This window comes from Sinocyclocheilus anshuiensis, unplaced genomic scaffold (genome assembly GCF_001515605.1).
Source record: "Sinocyclocheilus anshuiensis isolate Anshui unplaced genomic scaffold, SAMN03320099.WGS_v1.1 scaffold308, whole genome shotgun sequence".
In the NCBI taxonomy this organism is placed as follows: domain Eukaryota; kingdom Metazoa; phylum Chordata; class Actinopteri; order Cypriniformes; family Cyprinidae; genus Sinocyclocheilus; species Sinocyclocheilus anshuiensis.
Genome location: NW_015558619.1, coordinates 1,102,113 through 1,110,717, shown reverse-complemented (window position 1 = coordinate 1,110,717; position 8,605 = coordinate 1,102,113). Strand labels below are relative to the sequence as shown.

Below are 8,605 nucleotides of genomic sequence, written 5' to 3'. Positions count from 1 at the left end.
CACGCCTACCTAAAACGGCTCGTTCTAACACGCCCCCACATATCTACGTCACGATGTGGGAAGATTTGCATATTATTATTATTATTAATAATTTGCATTTTTGTCTCGTTTACAAATTATAAGCTCTGATTATGACAAGTGTGGTATAAAAGCTTTTGTTTATTAGAGGAATAATTGGTTATCTGGAAAATGTTACATCGCGACCATGCTTTTGGATGCCGTTCGTGCCCATAGCCTACATTTACGCGGCTTTGTTCTGGTTTGCCGGTTGGTCATGAATTTCCACAAATTCAATAATATTTAGGCATTGTTTCTTTTCCTAAATCCTCACCATCTGACCCTCTAATTTGGCAGGTTTATTTTACTGTCATTCACTCTTTATCACTGTTTTCGCATCTCTTACTGTGGTAAACATGCGGGAAGGGAAATGAAAGATTTCATGGCCATGAATTAAGAATTCGTTCGATTTATTAATTTGTTCCCTTTTTTTAGTTAAATCATGGGTTATTTAAGGAACAAAATTTATGAAACATGGACAGTGGCCACAAATTAATAAGTCGTAGGAACGAATTAACAAGTTGTAGGAATGAATACCTGTGTTCCAATCCACAGCCCTGCAAAGCTCACGAGCCGCACACAGCCCAAAATTAAATATGAGCATGTTTGGGATGCTCTGGATGGGCGTATACGACAGCGTGTTCCAGTTCCTGCCAATATCCAGCAACTTCGCACAGCCATTGAAGAGGAGTGGACCAACATTCCACAGGCCACAATCAACAACCTGATCAACTCTATGCGAAGGAGATGTGTTGCACTGCGTGAGGCAAATGGTGGTCACACCAGATACTGACTGGTTTTCAGGAATTTGGAATTCGAACCCACGCGTGCAGAGCACAATGGATTAGCAGTCCATCGCCTTGGCCACCTTGTCCTGTTCCCAGCTGCTGTCATTAACATGATGGAGATCAGGTTCAGCATAATGTGTTGTAAATGATTGCGAGACGTAACGCTTTGACAGAGCTGCAAGGAGCATTGGTTTCTCTGGTTTAGGGGACTTGCGGTGATGTTGGAAAAGGGAGTAGGAGTGCTTATCGGCTCATCGAATCGATCCCGACCTCAACCATGTTCTCAGAGACTGAGCTGTATGACTCCACCACTTTCTTGCAAGGATAGCCATAATTCTGTCTCCCCAGGGTTCAAGAAAGCAATGCACACTCTTCTTTGAGCAAAGACTGAACAATGAATTGGGTTTCCCAATTGGGCTCTGGCTCCGGCCCCTGTGGAAAAGGGGTATCTGTGATTCTGGTGCAAGAGACAGGGGGCTCGTTGTGTCGACCCAGAGGCAAACCACATTCTCAGACGTGAAGATGAGATTCTGCAGCCATCATTAAAATGCAGTGAAGGTCACCGTAATGTGTCGGGTTAATGCGGGCAGCCTTTGGCAGACCTGTCTGGTCCGCTGAGCTCTCTGTGACACTAAAGTCATCAAACAATGAGGATGGGATCTGAACCCATGCATGCAAAACACAATGAATTAGAAGTCCATCACCTTAACCATGCACTCAGCCACTTCATCACACTGAATGCCTCCTTTATTTAACTTACTATTAAACCTGATTTAGCTTATAGCTCACACTCAACTGAGTGTGTCAGATAAGGAAAATACACAAAAGGTAATAATAATCAATAGTAATAATCAAGGAACTTTGCTGCCGTACCATGCTAACGGTCTAATCAGATTCAATGATCTATGCTAAGCTAAGCTAAAAGTGCTACCGCCAGACCCGGAGATCGGCTGAATGGATTCGAAAACGGTAAAACTCAACTGTTTAACTCTAGGGGAGTTGGAAAATGAGCCTATTTTCAAAAATAGTGGAATGTTCCTTTAATATAAAAAATGCATTTTAAAAACAAAGTTGTTTAAAATGAGAAAATATTTGATGACAACTCAGAGACAATTTGACATCTGTTTAAAATAGTCAAACAAGAATTAGTATGTCTTATAAAAATATATAGGGTTCAACTCCGGGTTAAAATGCGCATTTAATTTTATTCTCCTCTAAACCACTAGATGGCACAAAAGCCCAACGAAGCTTAGACTCCCGCGTTTGAGTAGGCTACATAATGCAAATTTGCATGATCCTGATATAATTCTTTTTCTTTAAGTTGAACATCACGGGCAGCAACACAAAATTGATATTTCGGTCATTTTATCTAATATTTCATATTTAAAAAAATATAGATTTATGCAGCAAATGAGAAACAATACATTTATTGAATATATTTTGAAACAAAGGTCTTGTTAATCTTTTTAATTTTCGTTCAGGTTAAGTAAATAAATACAAGAGTAATATTTAAAAATATGGTATTTGTGGGTAACCCCCTAATTTTGAAGCTTAAAATAAATGTATTAGGTTGAAATAATGTATTAAACGAAAATCCATTTTTATTTATGATTAAAAAAAAGTTGTAAACTTTGCTAAAGTGATTGCTTTGAGCAAGTATTAACTTGTATGCTATGCAAAACATATTACTTTAGCTAAATTGTATCACTTCTGGGTGATACAATTTTTTAAAACCAACCACTTTAATGATTTATTTGCCCACAAAATGTGCTGCTCCATCATTGTTTAATAAAAAACACATATATGTTTTCTGTAGTCGTGTAATGAAAAGCACATTTTTCTTAAGGTGTGCCTTTAGCTCCGTTGTACCCTATATCTGTTTGTCATGTGTTGCATCAATAGATCACATCTTGCAGATCTATCAAAATACATTTAAAATCATTTGTAGGCCTATGTCTCGGTTGAGGTTGTTTAATGTCCAGGCCATTATTCATGTATTTATGAAGCCTAAATTTATAGTACATTATATGCCTGGAGTTATAAGACTGTGTATTATAAATACGCTATGCTAATAAATGTATTAACTTTTGAGGATTAATTTTGACCTTGAAATCTGCAGCTTTATCAGTCGTGTTCATGTTGTTATTATGAGTGTCAATGTATGTTGAGAACACTAGACAATATCTGAATCAAAGAAAATAATTTGAAACAGCTTTTTAAATATTTCTTCACTATAAATATCACAGTTATTTTAATGATCAATACAGGGGCTCCAAAAGTATAGAAACGTAAACATGAATGCCATTACATTAGATATGCCATATCAAACCATGGCATCTGACAAAAAGGTTAGAGCTTTTCTCTGAACTAACTTCTGTTTTTGCAATGAATTTTAATCAGTTGCGCTCATGGTGTATATGTTCCTATTTATTGAAGTCAGTTTCTCTCCTCGCCAAATAACCACAGGTTACATGTCCTCTAGAAAGTGATGCATTGTCTTCATTTTGAACAGTATATCCACTGTTTTATCATTTCTGTTAAATGTTTTACTGGATTTGTTTTATGAAAAGTGTGCCTCTCACAGTTTGATATTTTGAAATGCAGCAGCTTTATTTTGCAGTATTTGTGGCCATATTACATAAAAAAAGGTACAAAAGCTGCCTCTGCATGGGGCGGTACCCATTCAAAAGTTACACTTTTGTACATTATTTAAACTTAAAAGGTGGTGCCTTAGGCAACTTTTTGAGCAATGATGCAGGGCAACTTTGGTTAATGTTGCCATCAACGGGCAACCAGGTGAAACACAGGGCCCACGACTGATCTAAAATATCCAGATAGAAATATGTTATCCATTCTCAATGGGAAAGTGCCCATAAGTAACATTGCTCAAAAAGTTGCCCAGTGCATCATCAGCCTTAAAGGTACATCTTAGCACCTAAATGCTGATATCAGTACCCACCCCAGTGACAGCTTTCGCTCTGTCCAGTAGGTGGAAACTAAATACTGTGCAAACGTTTCTGTACTTTAACCTGATACGTGCATGTATCAGTTCTCAGAAATGACCACTACTTGATACACAAGACACTTATATCATACCTAATCAGATCATTTCAGATAATGCCATAATCTATCCCTGCGTATTTTATCTTTAGTGCATTTTTTAGGTTGACTATAATAAACATAGTGAGTGTCTATACCTATTTAATGCTGTTAAAATATACTTGTTTCAAATCAAATCCTAAATTAGCTTAATTCGTTATTAATAATCGTTTGTTCCTGGCAACACTTCTGGTTGTTTATTAATGATAATCGACGATATACAGCTCTATATGTTTGCGCGAGAACACCAACAGCAGCCTGTGATACAAGGGAAGGGCCCCTGGCAGGGAACGTCGCCAAATGTATAGATAGCATCATATAGCGTATGTATGCATGCATATAAATATATAGACAGACGGGGATCTTAATGTGCGGCTTTTCTTAATGGGTTTCGATCATCAACACAAATGTACCACCAGGCCCAAACGAAAGTCTTAAGCGCAAAGGTCATTTAGTGCGGGACCCTTCGTCTATTTATTAGCGTCGAGTCATTTGTAGATGTTTCCTATAGAGTGGGGGAAGGCAGCCCCATTGATTCCAAAAGGGTCTGGCTGCAGCTGGCGCTTGCACTCTCAGACGTGCATTCTCAGGCTTGCACTCTCAGACACTTGCACTTCCGCTAGCGACGTCACTTGCAGTCTTTATTATTTTTTATTTTGTTCTATTTATTGATTACTTTTTGTTTGAATCTCTCAACATTTTACAACAGTAGCCAGGTGGTGAAGACAAGAAAAAGACTGCAAGTGACGTCGCTAGCGGAAGCGCAAGTGTCTGAGAGTGCAAGCCTGAGAATGCAAGTCTGAGAGTGCAAGCGCCAGCTGCAGCTAGACCCTTCTCATTGATTCAGAGGTTTGGAATTTGCATCTGATTGCTGTTTGTCAACCAATGGTTTGACTCGCCGACCGCGGCACCGCCTCAGATTAGACGCACATATGATGTTCCTGCCAAATTAACCTCTATATCGAAATCAAATGAGGAAGAGAGACGCGCATTAGACAGAGCACGAGCCATACTGTTTCTATAGGCTCTCGTGCGTTCGTGACTGTGATCAAATATTGACTGAGAGAGCGTCGCGAGCGGCTTGTTTTTACGGGGAAATCAGGAATGTTCCTTCCGCTTCCCAAGAAAAAAACTAAACGGAAGTTAAACTGGTAAGTGAAGTGTGTCTTTTTTCCCCTCTCAGCCCAATGTTACATTCACATTTTCCTGTTTGTGTTGACTGTATGGGAAGTACATTACGTCTCTGGCGTATAATCTGGTTTCTTGAGTTTTAATGACTGTTTTTGGTTGTTTAAAGCTGATCATCTGATGATGTGTTTGTCTGGCAGTAGTTTTGGTGTCAGTGTATTTTACAGCCATCAGAATAAACACTCGACACAAACACATACAGTAACTGCCTTCAGGCACGCGATGTGTATATGCAAATAAGTGTCGCTTAAATCCCCGGGGTGTTTCTTTATGTATTTGTTTATTTATTTATTTTCCTATTTTAACTTCTTGATGTAGTTTTAATAAGGTAAGTAATATTTTAATGACCTTTTTTGTATCTAGGTCGATTATCTGTGATCTTGTGGATGTGGAAGTAGTGTATTGATTTTATTTTATCGTATGCATTTTTACTTTTTGCATGAAATTAGCCTTTTTAAGTGTCATATAACTAATATGCAGAACAATACTTTGCTGCTGACTTAATAATTACTAAAAAAAAAAATATTAGTCATTAGACTACAGCAATTAGAAACCACAATATTAATTGTGAATAATTTATTAATGATAATAATAAATAGTAACAATATTATAATATATTATAATTTGTAAAAATATAATATAATCAATGCCATTCTATTTATGTGAAGTAGTTTACAGTTTAAATGTGTGCAAATGTTCTTCCTTATTTTAGGTTATCTAACTGTTAAATTTAAAATGTTGCAATTTGCAAAGTTTTCTTTGAAGTCTTTAATTTTGCAATAACAATAAATATTAGAAGACACAGTGGTATAATGGTGTTGTTGTGTAGGCTAATATTATTTTAATCTGGTGCCTTTTATTGATAGAACTGATGAATAATCAACAATAGGGAAGTGTGAATCTTATTTTTGACGTAATTGTGGTTGTCGCTTTGTGTGATTGTATGGCTGATTGTGTGAAAATGTTGATTGTGTTAGTACTGATGTCATGTTGTTTTTTGTTTATTCTTGATATTTTAAAGGGTTCTGAAACCTCTTGCCAAAGGACTGCAGTGTTAGCCAACTGGCTAACACAGAAATGTTGATTAATGTGTGTTGTCCTTATAAATTATATATATAGAGAGAGAGAGAGAGAATAGGTAAGTGCTAGTATTAGTTCATCAGGTGCTGGGGAAAAGATGTGTCTTTAGACGTTAGTACTGATGTCATGTTGTTTTTTGTTTATTCTTGATATTTTAAAGGGTTCTGAAACCTCTTGCCAAAGGACTGCAGTGTTAGCCAACTGGCTAACACAGAAATGTTGATTAATGTGTGTTGTCCTTATAAATTATATATATAGAGAGAGAGAGAGAGAATAGGTAAGTGCTAGTATTAGTTCATCAGGTGCTGGGGAAAAGATGTGTCTTTTTTTGAAAATGGCCAAAGACTCCGCTGTCCGAATTGAGATCGGGAGGTCATTCCACCAGCTGGGCACTGTCCAGGAAAAGGTCCGTGATAGAGATTTTGTGCCTCTTTGGGATGGCACCACAAGGTGTCGTTCACTTGCAGAACGCGATATATATATATATATATATATAATATTAGGGGTGTAACGGTACACAAATATGACGGTTCGGTACGTAGCCAAAATCATCACAATTAAAAGAACCAAAGACTTAAACTACTTCAGTCTGTGTGCATTGAATTTATTTAACACACGAGTTTCACAATTTGAGTTGAATTACTGAAATGAACTTTTCCACGACATTCTAATTTATTGAGATGCACCTGTATGTATGTTTGTGTGTGTGTGTGTGTGTGTGTGTGTAATTGTATATAATGGATAATATCTATCTATTTAGCCTATAAGAGTCCACCTTTCATAATGCGAGATATAAATTGTACCTGAATTGTGCATTATCTCAATATGCATTCATATATGGATTTATCTCTCCCAAAGAGTTGTGTTGGAAATATGGGTTAAGACTGATTTGATTTCATTCTCTCCATTCTTAATGACCTGTTTAAATTAGCACAGAGCAGATACTCTCCAGCCTTAATTAGATTTCTGTTCCACATAAACAGAAAAGCACATTTGTTTGCATAGACTACACATAGCTTTATCACACACTGTACTGAAACACTACACTACACGTGCACGGTACGATTTGTATCCGAGTGAACCGGATTGTTTTGATAAGGTTTGTAACTTTTAAGAACTCAAAGGTAAAATGTTTAAGTTTTTTGTAAATTGAATATATTTTAATGGAGAACTCTGTAATAATAATAATGTTTACTTTTATATCAAGGCCTATAATGAATCTTGGACGAGACAAGATTTCCTTAAAGGTGGGGTAAGTGATTTTTGGTAGCCAATGTTAATATTTCAAATCACCAAAACAAACATGCCCCTGTCCCAAAAGGGTATCGCCTAGGGCTGCACGATAAATCGCATGCGATATTTAACCAAAAGTGTCTCGCCCCTATTTTGATAGCTCCACCCCACACATACGTACGCAACCCAGGCAACGATTAATTCTGTGAAACAAAGCAAATCCAATGTTACACCGTGTCTACACTGGACACGAGCGGCGCGACAAAATACTATAAAACGAACTCATTATAATCAGTGATGCTGTGTACACTGGGTGCGGCGCGACGTGACAGATCCCCGACAGAAAACTGCTGCTGCGTTCTATTTACGTTTTAATGACGTATTGACATAAATTTCAAATGATTTTCAGCGTCCTTATCGCCTTGTCGCGTCCAGTGTAGACAGACTTTAGCTGTTGTGGCGTGACAACTGTCGAATCTGGTGAACATTAGACACGCTATTACTCACCTATCGAGAAGAAACAAAGCAACCTCTGTGTCCGATCGCAGGCCTTACGCTCCTTGAGTTCTCTCCAGCGCTGGAAAGCTGATCCGATATTTACACGGGTCCTACTTCTTGCCTTATCGTAAGTCTTCTTTTGTTCTGCAGATGTTTTCCTCTCTTGTTTTTAACCGCCATCTCTATCTTTCTGTCGTCACTCGGCTAATGTCCGTCCCGTGCACTGAGCGCTCTCTCCTCCACATCATGAGTAGACACGCCTCAATATCTAAAACTCAGTAAGAGCTTTTGTATGAAAGAAATAAAGTCAGACTGGTTTGTAATTAGTGAAGATGCTGAGATCTAGAGAGATCTGTTAGTGTTTAATGTTCTGTTGGGGTATAAAGGGTTTCTGTTGTCTGAGTTTTGTGGGTCACCATTGTGCAGAAGAGCAGAGTTTGTGCTTTAGTCCAAGAAAAGAACAAGAAACTGATGCTTTATTTAAAGGGGTCATATGATGCGATTTCAAGTTTTCCTTTCTCTTTGGAGTGTTACAAGCTGTTCATGACTAGATAAGATCCCTAAAGTTGCAAAAACTAAAGTCTCAAACCTAAAGAGATATTCTTTATAAAAGTTGTATAAAAGACTCGTCCACGCCCTCCTAAAACGGCTCGTTCTAACAC

The 8,605-nt window shown here is 37.6% G+C and overlaps 1 protein-coding gene across 1 annotated transcript in view; it reads left to right on the top strand.

Annotated features, from left to right (window-relative positions):
* The first annotated feature begins 4,837 nt into the window (after positions 1-4,837).
* LOC107680546 (AT-rich interactive domain-containing protein 3A-like) overlaps positions 4,838-8,605 on the top strand; it is a 47,194-nt gene continuing 43,426 nt past the window's right edge. The window contains exon 1 of the mRNA XM_016476474.1: positions 4,838-5,095. The gene's annotated coding sequence lies outside the window, so the exon portion shown is untranslated. The remainder of the gene's footprint in view (positions 5,096-8,605) is intronic.